Source organism: Elephas maximus, chromosome 19 (genome assembly GCF_024166365.1).
Source record: "Elephas maximus indicus isolate mEleMax1 chromosome 19, mEleMax1 primary haplotype, whole genome shotgun sequence".
Taxonomy (NCBI): Eukaryota; Metazoa; Chordata; class Mammalia; order Proboscidea; family Elephantidae; genus Elephas; species Elephas maximus.
Window position 1 is genome coordinate 24,105,690 of NC_064837.1, and position 17,818 is coordinate 24,123,507.

At 43.7% G+C, this 17,818-nt stretch overlaps 1 protein-coding gene across 2 annotated transcripts in view; it reads left to right on the top strand.

The window, feature by feature from the left end:
* The window catches only part of LYRM9 (LYR motif containing 9), an 85,949-nt gene extending 72,766 nt beyond the window's left edge, over nt 1–13,183 (top strand). Inside the window, exons 7-8 of one of the 2 annotated variants that reach the window (XR_007514097.1) lie at nt 4,136–4,273; nt 13,070–13,183. The gene's annotated coding sequence lies outside the window, so the exon portion shown is untranslated. Of the gene's footprint in view, nt 1–4,135; nt 4,338–13,069 lie in introns of those variants that run through there. The other variant, XR_007514096.1, reaches the window with a different exon arrangement.
* The last annotated feature ends 4,635 nt before the right edge of the window (nt 13,184–17,818 follow it).

The following is a 17,818-nucleotide window of genomic DNA, read 5'->3' on the forward strand; positions in this document are numbered from 1 at the left end:
TATCAGCAAAATAGGAATAGAAGGAAAATACCTCAACATAAGAAAGGGAATTTATACAAAACCAACAGCCAACATCACCCTAAATGGAGAGAGCCTGAAAGCATTCCCATTGAGATCGGGAACCAGACAAGGATGCCCTTTATCACCACTCTTATTCAACATTGTGCTGGAAGTCCTAGCCAGAGCAATTAGGCTAGGTAAAGAAATAAAGGGCATCCAGATTGGCGAGGAAGAAGTCAAAGTATCTCTATTTGCAGATGACATGATCTTATACACAGAAAACCCTAAGGAATACTCCAGAAAACTACTAATAGAAGAGTTCAGCAGAGTATTGGGATACAAGATAAACATACAAATCAGTTGGATTCCTCTACACCAACAAAAAGAACATCGAAGAGGAAATCACCAAATCAATGCCATTTACAGTAGCCCCCAAGAAGATCAAATACTTAGGAATAAATCTTACCAGAGATGTAAAAGACTTATACAAAGAAAACTGCAGTACACTTCTGTAAGAAACCAAAACAGACTTAAATAAGTGGAAGAACATACCTTGCTCGTGGATAGGAAGACTTAACATTATAAAAATGTCTATTCCACCAAAAGCGATCTATATGTTTAAGGCAATTCCGATCCAAATCCCAAGGACGTTCTTTAATGAGATGGAGAAACAAATCACCAACTTCATATGGATGGGGAAGAGGCCCCGGATAAATAAGGCATTACTGAAAAAGAAGAACAAGGTAGGAGGCCTTACTTTACCTGATTTTAGAACCTATTATACCGCCACAGTAGTCAAAACAGCCTGGTACTGGTACAACAACAGGCACATGGACCAATGGAACAGAATTGAGAATCCAGACATAAATCCATCCACATATGAGCAGCTGATATTTGACAAAGGCCCCAAAACAGTTAAATGGGGGAAAAGACAGTCTTTTTAACAAATGGTGCTGGCATAACTGGACATCCATCTGCAAAAAAATGAAACAAGACCCATACCTCACTCCATGCACAAAAACTAACTCAAAATGGATCAAAGACCTAAATACAAAATCTAAAACGATAAAGATCATGGAATTAAAAATAGGGACGTTAGGAGCCCTAATACACGGCATAAACAGTTTATAAAACATTACAAAGAATGCAGAAGAAAAACTGGATACCCGGAAGCTCCTAAAAATCGAACACCTATGCTCATTCAAAGACTTCACCAAAAGAGTAAAAAGACTACCTACAGACTGGGAAAAAGTTTTTAGCTATGACATTTCTGATCAGTGCCTGATCTCTAAAATCTACATGATACTGCAAAAACTCAACTGCAAAAAGACAAATAACCCAGTTAAAAAATGGGCAAAAGATATGAATAGTCACTAAAGAAGACATTCAGGTAGCTAACAGATACATGAGGAAATGTTCACAATCATTAGCCATTAGAGAAATGCAGATCAAAACTACAATGAGATTTCATCTCGTTCCAACAAGGCTGGCATTAATCCAAAAAACACAAAATAATAAATGTTGGAGAGGCTGGGGAGAGATTGGAACACTTCTACACTGCTGGTGAGAATGTGAAATGGTACAACCACTTTGGAAATCGATTTGGCGCTTCCTTAAAAAGCTAGAAATAGAACTACCATACAATCCAGCAATCCCACTCCTTGGAATATATCCTAGAGAAATAAGAGTCTTTACACGAACAGATATATGCACACCCATGTTCATTGCAGCACTGTTTACAATAGTAAAAAGTTGGAAGTGACCAAGGTGCCCATCAACGGATGAATGGATAAATAAATTATGGCATATTCACACAATGGAATACTACACATCGATAAAGAACAGTGAGGAATCTGTGAAACATTTCATAACATGGAGGAACCTGGAAGGCATTATGCTGAGTGAAATTAGTCAGTTGCAAAAGGGCAAATATTGTCTAAGACCACTATTATAAGAACTTGAGAAATAGTTTAAACTGAGAAGAAAGCATTCTTTTGTGGTTATGAGATGGGGGAGGGAGGGAGGGTGGCAGAGGGGCATCCACTAATTAGATAGTAGTTTTAAGAACTACTTTAGGTGAAGGGAAAGACAGCACCTAATACAGGGGAGGTCAGCACAATTGGACTAAACCAAAAGCAAAGAAGTTTCCTGAATAAACTGAATGCTTCGAAGGCCAGCGTAGCAGGGGCAGGGGTCTAGGGACCATGGTTTCAGGGGACATCTAAGTCAATTGGCGTAATAAAATCTATTAAGGAAACATTCTGCATCCCACTTTGAAGAGTGGTGTCTGGGGTCTTAAACACTAGCAAGCAGCCATCAAAGATGCATCAACTGGTCTCAACCCACCTGGAGCAAAGGAGAATGAAGAACACTAAAGACACAAGGCAATTACGAGTCCAAGAGACAGAAAAGGCCACGTGAACCAGAGACTACATTATCCTGAGACCAGAAGAACTAGATCGTGCCTGGCTACAACCGATGACTGCCCAGACAGGGAACACAACAGAGAACCCCTGAGGGAGCAGGAGAGCAGTGGGATGCAGACCCCAAATTCTCATAAGACCAGACTTAATGGTCTGCCTGAGACTGGAAGGACCCGGCTGGTCATGGCCCCCAGACCTTCTGTTGCCCCAGGACAGGAACAATTCCTGAAGCCAACTCTTCAGACATGGATTGAACTGGACAATGGGTTGGAGAGGGATGCTGGTGAGGAGTGAGCTTCTTGGATCAGGTGGAGGCTTGAGACTGTGTTGGCATCTCCTGCCTGGAGGGGAGATGAGAGGGTGGAGGGGGTTAGGAGCTGGCAAAAAGTACATGAAAAGAGAAAGTGGAGGGAGAGAGCGGGCTGCTCATTAGGGGGAGAGTAATTGGGAGTGTGTAGCAAGGTGTATATGGGTTTTTGTGTGAGAGACTTACTTGATTTGTAAACTTTCACTTAAAGCACAATAAAAATTATATTAAAAAAAACTCTATGGAACACAAGTCTACTCTGACACACATGGGGTTTCATCAGGAGTCACAGTCGACTCCAGGGCAACTAGAAAACAAAAACAAAAAACCTGTCTCCAGAGCCTGAGTGCTTAACCAATTTGATGCTGTGCATTTCAGCCTCACTTAGGTGTCTTTAAGGAGCCCTGCTGCTAACCAAAAGGTCGACAGTTTGAATCCACCTTGGAAACTCTATGAGGCAGTTCTGCTCTGTCCTGTTGGGACACTATGAGCCAGAATCATCACCATGGCAATGGATTTTGGGTGGCGCAGTGGTTTAGAGCTTGGCTGCTAGCCAAAAGGTAGGCAGTTCCAATCCACCAGCGGTTCCTTGGAAACACTACGGGGCGATTCTATTCTGTCCTATAGGGTTGCTGTGAGTCAGAATCCACTCGATGGCAACGGGTACGGTGTCTCGGTGGTTAAAACGCTCAGCTGGTAACTAAAAGTTGGCGATTTGAGTCCACCAGTGACGGCATGGGGAGAATGATGTGGCAGTCTACTTTTGTAAAGATTACAGCCTTGGAAGCCTCATGGTGCAGTTCTACTCTGCCCTATGGGGTTGCTATGAGTTGGAATCGACTTGATGGCAGTGGGTTTGGTTTTTTTGGTAGGTGTCTTTAAGGAACTCTCATGGTGCAGTGGTTAAATGCTTGGCTGCTAACCGAAAGGTTGACAGTTTGAACCAAACAGCCCCCCTGTGGAAGAAAGATGTGGCAGTCTTCTTCCATAAAGATTTACATCCTTGGAAACCCTGTGGGGCAGTTCTACTCTGTCCTATGGGGTCGCTATGAGTTGGAATCAACTTGGTGGCAATGGGTTGAGTTTGGTATTTGGGTACCTTCCCTGACTCCCAGTGGAGGCTGGGCCAGATGACCATCCCACATGGCTCACACAGCACCAGGCACGGTTTGGTCATAGCGCTTTCCTGTTATTGTAAGAGTTGGCTTGTGTGTCTGTCTCTCCCTTTAGACTGTGGATTCTGCTAGGACTGTGCTTTCTTCCCATTGTGGCACATAGTAGATGCCCAGCGAATATTGGTGTAGGAACTGCTTATGTCTACCAGGCCTCATGGATTGATAGTGGCCGCATGGAGTGTTGTGCTAAAGCCCAGTGAATCACGACTGTCTTTCGCTGACTTACACAGGGTAAGGAGTGGGAGCACCATCAGCCCAGCACAGAGAAGAAGCTCAGTGACTTTTGGTTGACTTCAGTGATGCAATGACTCCTGAAAGAATTGAACTCTTCAGGGCACATATGAAGGGATTTCCTAATCTCCAGGAAGGTGAGAGGCATTTGGAAGGAAAGCGTTTTGCCTGGGTGCTCATGGAAGATACTACTATGATATATTGCTCTTCTTGGTTTAATTGAACATAAACTCATTGTGTCTTGGTTGACACACTTTTGTGCCCTTGTTAAAAATTATATTCAAAGAAGATTGCATTTGCCAACATGGACCGAGAGTGCTGCATTGTCTACGGGTTATGATTCAATACCAGAAACCAGTTGCCGTCAAGTCAGCCCTGACTCTTGATGACCCCATGTGCTCCATAGGGTTTTCAATGGCCAGGCCTTTCTTCCGAGGCACCTCTGGGTGGACTAGAACCTCAAACCTTTTGGTTAGCCGCTGAGCACATTAACTGTACCACCCAGGGACTCCCTACAATTTAGTACAGCAATGCTGATTGCATTTATGGGTAAAAATAGCTATGGAGGAACTTGGGCTAAATCTGGGGCATTCCTTGGATATTGGTTTTTGTTACCTCTCAGACATAAATGTAACTTCTTGCAATATGGCTTTAAAAAAAAATTTTTTTTTATTTTACTTTAAGTGAAAGTTTAGAGGACAAATTAGTTTCTCATTAAAGAATTTATACTCAAATCATTTTGTGGCATTGGTTGCAAACCCTGCAATGTGTCAGCACTCTCCCTCTTTCCCTTTACACCCTGGCATTCCCCGTGTCCATTCGTTCAGTTTTCCTGTCCCTTCCTGCCTTCTCATCGTTGCTTTTGGGCAGGTGTTGCCTATTTGGTCTTGTATACTTGATTAAACTAAGACACACTTTCCTCGCATGTGTTATTGTTTGTTTTATAGATCTGGCTAATCATTGGCTGAAAGATGCAGTTTGGCTTTTTATGTTGAAAGCAGAGCACTTACGCTCGGGATGAAATGAGTAGATAGGATTCCAGTTCACTGAGGATTCTAGTTGAATGAGTCGCAGTTAATTGATTTTGCAAATGATGGGGTCTAAGATCACTTTCCACCACCCATCTGTCAGTTTGTTGTTCTGTGGTGGCTTGTGTGTTGCTATGATGCTGAAAGCTATGCCATCAGTATTTTAAATACCAGCAGCATCACCCAGGGTAGACAGGTTTCAGCAGAGCTTTGCAGACTAAGACAGACTAGGAAGAAAGGCCTGACAATCTACTTCTGAAAATTAGTCAATGGATTACAACAGAGTATTGTCCAATATGGTGCTGATGAGTTCCCTAGGTAGGAAGGACTATACAATAGTCACAAAAATGGACTCAAACACCCCAGTGACCATGAAGATGGTGCAGGACTGACAACGTTGAGATCTGTTATTGATAAGGTGGCCATGAGTTGGCATTAAGGCAACTAACAGCAACAGATAATTTGTAAACCTGCCCTGTGTTACTCATCCTATAAACCAGAGACAGTCACCTCAGTGCAACCAAGCTCAGTCCAAATATTGTCATTGTTCTGCTACTTTGTTAGTTGACAATCCTTTCAATAAGTAGACCTCTCTTAATTCTCAGGGTTTAGGATCTTTTGTTCTACAGAGATTTTTGCAGGGCTGCTACTTGTAACTGTGACTGATTGCAAGATAGAACATAGATGCCCGTCTGTACTTTGCCTAAAGCAGGAAAAATTATTTTGAGCCACTGCCTCCTTAGGCTGTGATACAAAACAAGATCCTTTCAAATAAAGGAATGTAGGAAGTAATTGTCCCTCAGCCTTACCAATCAATTCAAATCAGCTACAAGAAAACAGAAACTTCATCAAGGGCCAATTCTTTCTGAACAATAGCTGTAACCAACACCTCACAAACATTGTTGTTAGGTGCCCTCGAGTTGGTTCTGACCCTATGTACAACAGAAGGAAACACTGCCCAGTCGTGGGCCATCCTCACAATCATTGCTGTTTGAGGCCATTGTTACAGCTGCTGTGTCAATCCATTTCTTTGAGGGTTGTCTAGTTACTGAGTGCTGCTATAACAGAAATACCAGAAGTGGATGGCTTTAACAAAGAGAAATTAATTTCCTTACAATAAAGAAGGTTAGAAGTCCAAATTCAGGGCGTCAGCTCCAGAGGAAGGCTTTCTCTCTGTTGGCTCTGAAGGAAGGTCCTTTTCATCAATCTTCCCCTGGACTAGAAGATTTTCCAAGCAGGAATCCTGGGCTCAAAGGTTGCGTTCTGCTCCCGGAACTGCTTTCTTGGTGGTATGGGTCCCCCCATCTCTCTGCTTGCCTCTCTCTTTTTATATAACCAAACCCATTGCCATCGAGTCAATTCTGACTCATAGCAACCCTATAAGACAGAGTAGAACTGCCCCACAGAATTTCCAAGGAGCTCCTGGTGGATTTGAACTGCCGACCTTTTGGTTAGCAGCTGTAGCATTTAACCACTACGTCACCAGGATTTCCTTCTCTTTTATATCCCAAAAGAAACCGGCTCAAGACACAATCTAATCCTGTAGATTGAGTCCTGCCTCATCAACACAACTGCTGCCCATCCCCCCTCATTAACATCATAGAGGCAGGATTTACAACACATCGGAAAATCACATCAGATGACAAAATGGTGGACAATCACATAATGCTGGGAATCATGGCCCAGCCAAATTGATACACATGTTTTTTGGGGGATACAATCCAATCCACAACATTCTATCTTTTGGCCCCCAAAAATTCATGTCCTTGCAACATGCAAAACATATTCATCCCATCATATCATAGCAAAAGTCTTAACTCCAAGTCCAAAATCCAAAAATCCCTCTTCACCTGTGAAATCTAGAATGCAAGTTATCTGCTTCCGAAGGTACAATGGCAGAACAGGGACAAGCTAGACATTTCCATTACAAAAGGGAGAAACTGGAGGGAAAGAAGGGATAACAGGCATGAAGCAAGTCAGCAGAACAAATTACATTAGCCCTCAAGGCTTTGAAAATAATCCTCTGTTCTCTGAGACCATTTACATAATGACCCTGCCCCCCAGAATCTAGGTATTGGCCACATTCTCTGGATTCTGAGTGGAGGCCCCTTGGCCCTGGGCTTCATCTCTGCCTTCCAGGCCCACTTACATGGCAACTCTGTTCCCTTGGCTTTAGGCCAAAATTCTCTTAGTCCATCTCAGTGGCAACCCCACCCTTAGAAACACCAGAGGCCATGGCTCTACCCTTTGAAACCCCAGAGGTTGAGGCCATAGCTTTTGAGACTAAGTCAGCTCATCTTCCTGTTTTCCTTGTCTCTTCAGCTTCTGCTTCCTGGTTCTTTGAACTCTTGGCCCTCGGGCCTCACCCCTGCATCTGCCCTGCTGTAACCCTACCGATAAGTGCCCAGAGGCAAGCTACTCTGCCAGTAAACTTTGACCAGAAGGCACTGAGCTCTCTTGCTCTATGGGTCGGCTCCAGAATTGTCTGGCACTGATCTGGTTCTGCTGCTGTCCATGCTCGGCTGCTGCTGCTTCTCTGCTGTTGTAAGTTCTCTCCCCATTCACAGCTTCAAAAGTGTTCCATATTTTAGGTATCTGTTAGAGCAGCATTCCAGTCTCTCAGTAACAAATTCTGTCAGTTATCTAGTGCTGCTGTAACAGAAATACCACAAGTGGATGGGCTTAACAAAGAGAAATTTATTTCCTCACGGTAAAGTAGGCTAAAAGTCCAAATTCAGGGCATCAGTTCCATGGGAAGGCTTTTCTCTCTTGTTGGCTCCAGAGCGAGGTCCTTCTCATCAATCTTCCCCTGGTCTAGGAGCTTCTCCAAGCAGGAACTCTGGGTCCAAAAGACGTGTTCTGCTCCCGGCACTGCTTTCTTGGTAGCATGAGGTGTTGTTCCCCCGCCCCGTTCCCCCCTCCGCTTGCCTGTCTCTCCACTCACCTCTTTTTTATATCCCAAAAGAAACCGGCTCAAGACACAATCTAATCCTGTAGATTGAGTCCTGCCCAAGACACAATCTAATCCTGTAGATTGAGTCCTGCCTCATCAACACAACTGCCACCCATGCCCCCTCATTAACATCATAGAGGGAGGATTTACAACACATAGGAAAATCACATCAGATGACAAAATAGTGGTTAATCACACAGTACTGGGGATCATGGCCCAGCCAAATTGATACACACATGTTTTCGGGGGACACAATTCAATCCATGACAGAGGTCTTCCTCTTGTTCAATGACCCTCTACCAAGCATGATATCATTCTGCAGGGACTGGTCCCTCCTAATAACATGTCCAAAGTAAGTGAGAGAAAGTCTCGCTATCCTTGCTTCTAAGGAGCATTCTGGTATAGCTCTTCCAAAACAGATTGGTCCATTTTTCTGGTAGTCCATATTTTTCTGGCAGTCAATATTCTTCACCAACACCGTAATTCCAAGGCATCAATTCTTCTTTGGTCTTCCTTATTCATTGTCTAGCTTTCGCATACATATGAGGAGATTGAAAATACTGTGGCTCGAGTCAGGTGCACCTTAGTCCTCAAGTGACATCTTTTTTTTTTCTTTTGAACACTTTAAAGAAGTCATTTGCAGCAGATTTGCTCAATGCAATACAGTATGTCCTTTGATTACTGCTGCTTCCATGAGCATTGATTGTGAATCCAAGTAGAATGAAATCCTTAACAACTTCAGTCCTTTCTCCATTTATCATGATGTTGCTTATTGGCCCAGTTGTAAGGATTTTTGTTCTCTTTATGGGTATTCCACACAGAAGGTGGCAGTCATTGATCTTCATCAGTAAGTGCTTCAAGTCCTCTTTGCTTTCAGCAAGCAAGGTTGTGTCATCTGCATATTGCATGTTGTTAATGAGTCTCCAGTCCTGATGCCAAGTTCTTCATATAGTCTGGCTTCTCAGATTATTTGCTCAACATACAGATCGAATAAGTATGGTGAAAGGATAAAACCCTGACACACATCTATCCTGACTTTAAACCATGCAGCATCCCCTTATTTTGTTTGAATGACTGCCTCTCAGTTTACGTACAAGTTCCTCATGAGCACAATTATGTGTTCTGAAATTCCCACTCTTCACAATGTTATCCATAAGTTGTTATGATCCACAGAGTCAAATGCCTTTGCATAATCTATAAAACACAGGTAAACATCTTTCTGGTATTCTCTGCTTTCAGCCAAGATTCATCTGACATCAGCAATGGTATCCCTCATCCTATGTCCTCTTCCATATCTGGCTTGGATTTCTGGCAGTTCCCTGTTGATGTACTGCTACAACTGTTTTTGAATTTTACTTGCATGTGATATTAATGATATTGGTTAATAATTTCCACATACTTCTGGATAACCTTTCTTTGGGATGGGCACAAATATGGATCTCTCCTCTAGGGTTTTTGGCTGTAATCTTTATTGAAGGAACTCTGGTGGCCCGGTGATTAAACACTCACCAGCTGTTGGAACCCAGTAGCTGCGCTGCAGGAGGAACGATGTGGCCATCTGTTTTCATAAAGATTATGGCCTAGGAAACCCTATGGTGCAGTTCTACTCTGTTCCATAGGGTCATTATAAGTCAAAATCAACTCTACAGATGCCATACAACAACAACAATCAGAAGCAGATTGCCAGGTCTTTCTCCCACAGAGCCTCTGGGTGGGTTCAAACCACGAATCTTTTGGATAACACCGAGTTCTTAACCTTTTGCCACCAGGGCTCCTTTCAGCGAAAATGAACAATTTAAAAAGAGAATCTGGAAGCTGGTTATTGTCATGGAATATACTATCTGAAATGTGGATAAAATAGTTCAAGCACTAAATTTGACTCTGAGCTTCATAGCACTCAAGGCTAAAATAAGAATGGTAGGTTTCATCATTTGATTTAAAAAAAGAAGAAACGTTTGGTTTTGTTTGGGGAGGCAAACGTTGGTCTGGCATTGGATTCTTGGAAAATTTGATCTCGTAGTCCCTTACATAAGGGAGTTTTGAGAAACTTGCTCAGAGATGTCTTTAACTGTGGTTTTGCAGTGGCAGAAATGGCCTAGGTCTTACCATGAAATCATGAATCAATGACAGTTCTTCTGAGGAGAGCAGTCAAGTCATAATTAAGCTGCCCCATCAATGCCTGACATTGTGTCATGTCATATGCATTTTTAACTCAGGTTCAGCGACAAGGGGTGTTTAACTCATAATGACTTCCAGAAAGATGGGATTTAGAGCTACAGCAGATACAGGTAACATAAATAAGCCAGTTTGAACAAACCACCTGAAAACCCCATGCCTTCCTTTTCTACTGATTGCTCAATACCGTATTTACCCCGTTGTGAGAGTGTCAAGAGAGAAAACCAAAGAACTGAGAGAGTCTTGTCACCAAGAATAGCATTGATTTCATGGACTGACCAGGAGCTTCAGCTGCTGGAAATTCCCAGTGTGCACAGTTTGGCATTTCCACCTAGAGTGTGGACTTCCTGGGATGGTGGAAAAAAGCCAGGCCTGGCGTCTGTGGTTGAGTGTGGCCCTGGGCCAATGGCAAATCCCCTGGCCCTAAGCTTCCCCTCCTGAACCATTACATCAACTGGCCCAGTTGCAGTGTTTAAATTTGTGCAGCTTTTCTGATGTGCAGCTTTTCTGACATGCAGTTTTCTGACACGTATCTGGCTTGTTTTACTGCCTTCTCATCTGGTTCTTTTGCAACCAGTTGCAAATATTGAAACTGCCTGGGAGTGTGGAAAATGTTTAGTACCACAGTGACCTCAATCAGCCCCGTGGGCCCCTTCTAGGGGAGCTTCCAGCTTCTCTATGTTGATGAAGGATGCATCTCACAGAAGTAAATGCAGACATTCCGCCACCTGCCTCCAGCCCTCTGAATTAGAAGGTTCCCACCTGGGGGACTGCTTGGTGAGGGAGTCTTTGCAGCTGAGCAGCCTTTGAAAGGCACAGGTTCCTTTCTAGGGCACCAAGTGAATGGCAGGGATGACACAGAACAGACTCCTGTAGGACTGTGTGCCATTGATAGGCAACAGAAGGGCATGAGCTGACATTGGGAAGCAGGGCGCTGGGGCTGTCTCCTTACTGGAGTGATGTTAAGTCAATGTCAAGTCAAAGGACAGGAAACGAGCTCCCTGATTTCCCGTTTATTAAACCGGTGCATTCTGAGGTACCCCATGCCGTTCTGAGCATGACAGCTGTGGGGTTTTCCCTGCCTGGGTGAGACGGGTGATTCAGCTCTTTGGCTAATTGCCTTTTTTGGGTCTTGGCTCTAAGACTTGACTTTGCCGTAAACAAAACACTTCTCAGAACTGAGCACCATTCAGCTGAGCCACTTACAAGAGAGCCAGATAATCACGTAGAAATTCTCTGGGCTCTGCCAGAGGTCCAGGGAGTAGCACTAGTACACACATGAGTAATATCTATTATGTAGTGCTTCCTACGTACCAGCTGGAATTCTTGGGTGGTGCAAATGGTCAACGCGCTTGCCTGCCAACTGAAGGTGGGATGTTTGAATATACCCAGAGGTGTCCTGGAAGAAAGGCCTGGCGATCTACTTCCAAAAAATTGGCCATTGAAAACCCATGGAGAACGATTCTTCTCTGAAACACATGCAGGTGCCCTGAATCCGGGTCATCATGAGTCAGAATTGACTCGATGGCAGCTGGTTCTTATGTATCGGCCACTGTTCTAAGCACCTCACACATATATACTTACTTAATGAGCAGAAGATTCCTGCGAGGTGGTGGTGTTGTTTTGCTCATTTACAGATGAGGAAATTGGGGAACAGAGAGGTTTAGTAGCTTTCCCAAGGTGGCCCAGTAGTGAGGGAATATTTGTTGAACACAGGAAACTAAGAAAGTATCTTCTGAAAGGGTAGTTGGAGGTAACACTCTGAATGGGTTGTAGCCAGCCTGGTGAGGCCCCGGGCCAGTGCTCTTGAGACCTCTTTGGGTTGAGGAGTCCTCTGAGAATATGTTGAAAGCATACGTGATTCCCCTAGAAAAAATGTACACACGCGCTGACAGAGGAAACTTTTGAAAGCTGCTTTACCTGAGGAATTGCAACTCACTGTTTAACAAGGAACAGTTTCATTTTTCTGCTATTTGCTGCCAATGCTGTCCCATCAACCCCTTTTAGCAGGTTAGTGAGCTCTCTGAAGGACATCCTGGTCTGACCCCATAACACCTTAGTCGGTTCTATTTATTAAAACAATCTCTTTTAAGTGAAATCTTAATGCTAAGGATGTAGTGTAAGTTCTGTCTATTTTAAAACTTCAGTCTTACATTCAATTCCAAGCTTCCCCTCCTCCCCAGACCACCACATGGTGCCTTTCCTTGAGAGTCAACTTTGTGTGTTTGTGAGGGATGTCTGCTCTCTCTCAGCCCCTTTTCTCCCTTGGATACTCCCTCACTGGTCTCACTCATAGGATTAGTTCAGGTCAGGGGAGGCATCTAAAGGCACTAGCGCAAGGGACTCAAGGTCACATCAATGTCAAGTGGCATATTAAGGAGGGAAGGGTAGAGAATTTAAAAGGAGCCCTGGTGGCACAACAATTAAGCACTTGACTGCAAACTAAAAAGTTGGCGCCGTGAACCCACCCAGCGACTCCGAAGGGGAAAGACCTGGTGATCTGCTTCTGTAAAGATTGTTGTCATTAGATGCTGTTGAGTCAATTCCGGTTCATGGTGACCCATGTGACAGAGCAGAGCTGCCCCATAGGTTTTCCAGGCTGTCATCTTTAAGGGGCAGACTACCGGCTCTTCCTCCTGTGGAGCCACTGGTGTATCTCTACTCTGTAACATGGGGTTACCATGAGTTGGAATCACCTCGATGGCGCCTAACAACAACAACACAGAGCCTAAAATCAATCATAAAACTGACTAAAAGTCAATCTGCTTTTATTACAGATAATACTGGAGCCCTGGTGGCACAGTGGTGAAAGTGCTCAGCTAATGGAAAGGTCAGCGGTTCTAACCCACCAGCCGCTCTGCAGGAAAAAGATGTGGCACTTTGCTTCCATAAAGATTACAGCCTTGGAGCCCCTATGGGGCAGTTCTATTCTGTTCTGTAGAGTCGCTATGAGTCAGAATCAACTTGATGACAATGGGGTACAGGTAATACTCAACAACGGCAGTGATAAAACATTTCTTCCTTAACTAATCAGCTCACACTCCCTCGGTATGCCATGATGTAAAGCACCTTTCCTAGGCCTTCACAGCCCCTTCAGAACTTGAAAGGCCAAATCCCAGCCCAAAGTACCTGCTGCTCATCCTCCTGTGGCCTGTGCTGCTTGCCTCCTTGTCTCCGCAAGCCTAAAACCAAAAAACCAAATCTGTTACCTTCGAGTCAGTCCTGACTCATGGCGATTCCATGTGTTACAGAGTAGAACTGTCCCCTAGGGTTCTCTTGGCTGTAACCTTTACAGAAGCAGATCCCCAGGGCTTTCTTCTGCTGCACTGCTGGGTGGGTCCAAACCACCAATCTTTTTTTTTTTTTTTTTGGTACTTTAGATGAAGGTTTACAGAACAAACTAACTTCTCATTAAATAGTTCACATATTGTTTTGTGACATTGGTTACCAACTCCATGACATGTCAGCACTCTCCCTTCTTGACCTCGGGTTCCCTTTTACTAGCTTTCTTGTCCCCTCCTGCCTTCTAGTCCTTGCCCCTGGGCTGGTGTGCCCCTTTAGTCTCGTTTTGTTTTATGGGCCTGTCTAATCTTTGCCTGACGAGTGAACCTCAGAAGTGATTTCATTACTGAGCTAAAAGAGTGTCTGGGGGCCATATTCTCAGGGTTTCTCCAGTCTCAAGCCAGTAAGTCTGGTCTTTTTTTGTGAGTTAGAATTTTGTTCTACATTTTTCTCCAACTCTGTCAGGGACCCTGTATTGTGATCCTTGTCAGAGCAGTCAGGGATGGTAGCTGGGCATCATCTAGTTGTGCTGGACTCAGTCTGATGGAGGCTGTGGTAGTTGTGGTCCCTTATTCCTTTGGACTAATCTTTTCCTTGTGTCTTTGATTTTCTTCATTCTCCCTTGCTCCGGATGGCTTGAGATCAGTGGAGTATCTTAGATGGCCGCTCACAAGCTTTTAAGACCCCAGATGCTGCTCACCAAAGTAGAATGTAGAACATTTTCTTTATAAACTATGTTATGCCAATTGAGCTAGATGCTCCCTGAGACCATGGTCCGCATAGCCCCTGGCCCAGTAATTTGGTCCCTCAGGGTGTTTGGACGTATCTATGGATCTTCCATGACCTTGCCTTGGACAAGTTGTGCTGGCTTCCCCGGTATTGTGTACTATCTTACCCTTCACCAAAGTTACCACTTATCTATTGTCTATTTAGTGTTTTTCCATCCCCACCTCTACCTTCCCTCGTAATCATCAAAGATTGTTTCTTTTTGTGTGTAAGCCTTTTCATGAGTTTTTATAGTAGTGTCCTCACACAACGTTTGCCCTTTTGTGATTGACTTATTTCACTCAGCATAGTGCTGTCCAGGTTCATCCATGTTGTGAGGTGCTTCCTAGATTCACCATTGTTCTTTATCATTGCATAGTACTCCGTTGCCTGTATGCACCATAGTTTGTTTATCCATTCATGCGTTGATGGGCATCTAGGTTATTTCCATCTTCTTGCTATTGTGAACAATGCTGCAGTAAAAATGGGTGTGCATATGTCTACTTGTGTGACAGCTCTTATCTCTCTAGGATATATTCCTAGGAGTGGAATTGCTGGATCGTATAGTATTTCTATTTCTAGCTTTCTTAGAAAGTGCCATTTTCCAAAATGGTTGTTTAATCTTGCATTCCCACCAGCAGTGCTTAAGAGTTCCAATCTCCCCACAGGCCTCTCTGACATTTGTTATTTTTTGACTCATGCCAGTAATGCTGGAGTGAGATGGTTTCTAACATGAAACCACCAATCTTTAAGTTAATAGTCAAGCACAAAACATTTACCCCACTCAGGGACCTTCCAGCAAGCCTTAAAAAACAAAACAAAACAAAACAAAAACCTGTTGCCGTGGAGTCAGTTCTAATTCATATGGACCCTACAGGATAGAGTAGAACTAATTCATCTTACTTTCCAGGGCCCCAGCTCTGGTGCCTGAGGCCCTTGATTCCTGGTAGGAACCTGGGATTTGAAGGAATGATCCTTGCTCTCTTTTGACCACGCCCTATCACTCCAGTAGCCTGAGGGCAGCTCTGTGGCCCAGCAGACATCCAAATAGGCCACAAGTGTCAATCTCCTCATCTTACAAATACCCATACACTTTTATTGACCCTTCCTTTCCTGTTCAAACCAGTCAAAAGCCCTACTAATTGGTAGTGACTGCTTCTTATATTTGATAGTCCTGTCTTATTTAGAGAAGGAGCCTGGGTGGCATAAGCAGTTTGCAATTGATTGCTAACCCAAATGTTGACAATTTGAAGCCAACCAGGAGCTCCATGGAAGCAGAGACTTGGTGAGCCACTTACGTAAAGATTACAGTCAAGAAAACCACATGGAGCAGTTCTACTCTGTAACACATGGGGTCACTATGAGTTGGGGGGCTGAGTCGGCTGCAGCTAACAGCAACAAATATTCTTTATAGTTCTCCTTACTTATTACTAGCCAATTCCTCATCATCCCAGTTCCCTATTACAGTAATTTATTTTTTATATTAAGCTTTTCTTTTTTCAAATTACTGTGTGGCTTCTTTCTCCTGACTGGACCCAGACTGATAAAGAACTAGTACCAGGAGTGGTACTGGGGCAGAAGATAGATTCACTAAGATGGGGTTTGGGCATTGGTTTGGTTGTGTCTTTGAGGTTTGAGCATAGTGCCAAGATTCTTGCCAGTAGTAACTGGGATGCTAGTCAAGCATGGCATATAATGGCATCATGATAAATCAAGTTATTATCTTTGGTTGATTGTGACAAAATACCAAGTGAAGTTCATGCTTTGGGAACCCAAGTTGCTGCTACACTTGACCATTATGGGAGTAATGATGACTATAAAGACTAAGGTGTGGGATGGATTCTTTGAGTACTTGAGCACTTACAAACAGAAAATGACAATCTCAGGTCTGTTAATTCTCAGCCTAAAACACCGTTTGAGAACCCGAGAACTTATATGATTGCTCCAAAAGAAGCCCTATTTCTTGTAACTGTAGGGCTGATATTGCTGAAACTCAAACACAAAATTTAATTGGGCAAGTTGCTGAATTACAAGGACAGTTGAATTCACAGTCTTGACAAGTTTCTCTTGTGACAGGCCATTGACTGGTAATGGATGTGATCCTGAAACTTGGAATGGGGCCATCTGGGTGGACTTAGATGAAAGTGATAATCTTGAAACCCCCTTACCACTGGAAGTTACTTTATTCCCAGTGTCTGAGGAGACTACCCTTCCTCTGCTTGAAAACTCTGTCATAACTCCACTCCTGGAACCAATTCTGTATCACTCTGCTTCCAATCAGGAGAGAAAAACCACACAGTAATTTGAACGGGGTAAGTTTAATGTAAAGAATTATTGACTACCACAAAGAATTGGAGTAACAAGAGATTGACTAGTAAAAAACAAAGAGATATGTAAAGGTTACAGGAATAGCAGATATAAGCAGATAACTACTCCCTTTATGGTTCAGAGAGTGTGCCTAACCTCCAGGGGTGGATACTACTGGTTGCTGTACACCAGTAATGATAAAGCTTCATTGCCAGCTGGCAAATGAAAAAATACTTAGAGGGCTCAGATTCATTTTCACAGAACAGAGCAGGCAAAAACGATGAATTTGAAGTTGACAGGCTATAAACTGTTAACTGGCATATTCCTCTATGTATAGGGAAACAAGGGGAAGGGGCTGGGGTTACCAGGACCTAGAATTTTAGGGATGAAACTTGTGGAGCTGCAACTCAGAACTCTGGGGAGGGGGCACCACTCATCTGGAGCAGGAAAAGAAGCTGAAGACTGGCACCAAACAAAGAGCCATTGGCTAGGCTAATGTTTCAGGAACAGGAAGCAGATGGGAAGGGGGAGGCCTTTTCTTCTTCCTCTAGCCTTCCATTCTTCTTCCATCACCCCCTCATGGCAAACTCTAACATGGAGCCAACTGGCAAAAAAGAATTGTGTTTTGTCATGTCCCAGTCTGTCTTAGTCATCTAGCGCTGCTGTAACAGAAATACCACAAGTAGATGGCTTTAACAAAGAGAAATTTATTTTCTCACAGTCTAGTAGGCTAGAAGTCCAAATTCAGGATGTCAGCTCCAGGAAAAGACTTTCTTTCTCTGTTGGCTCTGGAGGAAGGTCCGTCTTGTCAATCCTCCCCTGGGCTAGGAGCTTCTGTATGCAGGAACCCCAGGTCCAAAGGATGCTCTCTGCTTCCAGTGCTTCTTTCTTGGTGATATAAGGTCCCTAACTCTCTGCTTGCTTCCTTTTTATCTCTTGTAAGATAAAAGGTGGTGCAGGCCGCGCTCCAGGGAAACTCTCTTTACATTGGATCTGGGATATGACCTGAGCAACGGTGTTACATCCCACTCTAATCCTCTTTAACCACAGGCAGAGATTATGATTTATAACACGTAGGAAAATCACAAAATGGCGGACAACCACACAATACTGGGAATCATGGCCTAACCAAGTTGACACACATTTTTTGGGGACAGAATTCAATCTATGAC